Source organism: Peromyscus maniculatus, chromosome 5 (genome assembly GCF_049852395.1).
Source record: "Peromyscus maniculatus bairdii isolate BWxNUB_F1_BW_parent chromosome 5, HU_Pman_BW_mat_3.1, whole genome shotgun sequence".
NCBI classification, from domain to species: domain Eukaryota; kingdom Metazoa; phylum Chordata; class Mammalia; order Rodentia; family Cricetidae; genus Peromyscus; species Peromyscus maniculatus.
In genome coordinates this window covers 98,795,863-98,797,988 of record NC_134856.1, presented here as the reverse complement: position 1 = coordinate 98,797,988, position 2,126 = coordinate 98,795,863, and the positions used below count along the sequence as shown (strand labels likewise).

The following is a 2,126-nucleotide window of genomic DNA, read 5'->3' as shown; positions in this document are numbered from 1 at the left end:
TCTTTTGTGTTTGGGTGAAATGTTCTGTGAATATCTGTTAGGTCCAGTATTTCTCTGTTTTGTTTTCGTCTCAATGACCTGTCCATTGGTGATAGTGGGGTTATTGAAGTCTCCCACTATTATTGTGAGAGGGTCAGTATGTGATTTAAGCTTTAGTAGTCTTTTACAAATTTGGGTGCCCTTGTGTTTGGTGCATAGATGTTAAAATTGAAATATCATCTTGGAGGATTTTTCTTTTATGAGTATATAGTGTCCTTCCCTATCTTTTTTGATTAGTTTCAGTTTAACGTCTATTTTATTAGATATTAAAATGACTACACCAGCCCGCTTTGCAGACGCCGCTGTCCCCTTGTCGCCGCTTGCTGCAGCCACCATGGTCAACCCCACCGTATTCTTCGACATCACTGCCGATGGCGAGCCCTTGGGCCGCGTCTCCTTCGAGTTATTTGCAGACAAAGTTCCAAAGACAGCAAAAAACTTCCGTGCCCTGAGCACTGGAGAGAAAGGATTTGGATATAAGGGTTCCTCCTTTCACAGGATTATCCCAGGATTTATGTGCCAGGGTGGTGACTTCACACGCCATAATGGCACTGGCTGCAGATCCATCTACGGAGAGAAATTTGAGGATGAGAACTTCGTCCTGAAGCATACAGGTCCTGGCATCTTGTCCATGGCAAATGCTGGACCAGACACAAATGGTTCCCAGTGTTTCATCTGCAGCGCCAAGACTGAGTGGCTGGATGGCAAACACGTGGTCTTCAGGAAGGTGAAAGAAGGCATGAACATCGTGGGAGCCATGGAGCGTTTTGGGTCCAGGAATGGCAAGACCAGCAAGAAGATCACCATTTCCGACTGTGGACAACTCTAATTCTTTTGACTTGCGGGCTTCTTACCCACCAGACCATTCCTTCGGTAGCTCAGGAGAGCACCCCCACCCCATCTGCTCGCAGTACCCTGTAATCTCTGCTCTCACTGAAGTTCTCTGGGTTCCGTATTCTCCTCATTCCCCTCCAAGTCTAGCTGGATTGCAGAGTTAAGTTTATGATTATAAATAAAAACTAAGTAAGAACCATTAAAAAAAAATGACTACACCAGCTTGCTTTTCAGGTCCATTTGTTTGGAATATCTTTTTCAACTCTTTACCCTGAGGTGATGTCTATCCTAGATGTTGGGGTGTGATTCTTAGAAGGATGAATCCTGTTTTTGTATTCATTCTGTTACTCTGTGTCTTTTTATTGGGGAATTGAGTCTATTGATATTGAGATATATCAATGACCAATTAGATTCCTATTATTTTGTTGCTGTTATTGGTGGTGGTGGTATGTGTGTGTGTTTCCCTTTTTTTGATTTTTCTGGGATGAGATTATTTATTTTCAGTGTTAGCTTTCTCTAAGTCATGTGACAATTAAGGAAGAAAAGCCAGAGTCCAATCATATTGGTTGTGAACTTGGACTTCTTAGGCTTCAAAGCATAGTAATAAATGCATGCTATCTAAATCATCCAGTCTATAATATTCTGTTAAACAACTCCAGCTGAAGAAACTATGAACAGATGTAGCTCATGCTTCTGAGGAAGAAACATAGAAGTAACCAAACAAACACAAAGTAAATACATAAAATACTATAGAAGATGCTGTGAAGGAAAAAAATTAAGTTTTCATGGTAAAGTAAGAAAATGACTTAATTATACCAGAAAGATTGTGATTGTTTAGGGAACAGCTCTCCAGCCAGAAGGATCAACAGGTGTGAAAGGAAGGGGGTCTTTTGAGTGGAGAAAACTGACAGAAGGCCTGAGTGTAAACACCAGGAGAGGACTGGTGATCATTGAGTTTTCATATCTTAAATTGTATTTTATCTTATACCTGTCCTAAAACTATAATTGTATTTGATAAGCTACATCTTAGTGAAGTATAGCCATCATAACTTCTGGATTACAAACCACAACACAAACAAATCAATTGCAAAAATCTACTAAAACCTAGATTCTTGATGAAGATTTGTGGAAAGTTATTTTCTTTGCTCATCATTTATTTTATCTTTAACATGTATGTAATAGTAACCACCTGATTCATTTGCTGTAATAAAATAAATGAGGCTTGGTACTTTCAAAGGAAAAGAGGTATAATT

General features: G+C 39.6%; 1 pseudogene; it reads left to right on the top strand.

Annotated features, from left to right (window-relative positions):
- The first annotated feature begins 330 nt into the window (after positions 1–330).
- On the top strand, positions 331–1,083 carry LOC102913928 (peptidyl-prolyl cis-trans isomerase A pseudogene; annotated as a pseudogene).
- The last annotated feature ends 1,043 nt before the right edge of the window (positions 1,084–2,126 follow it).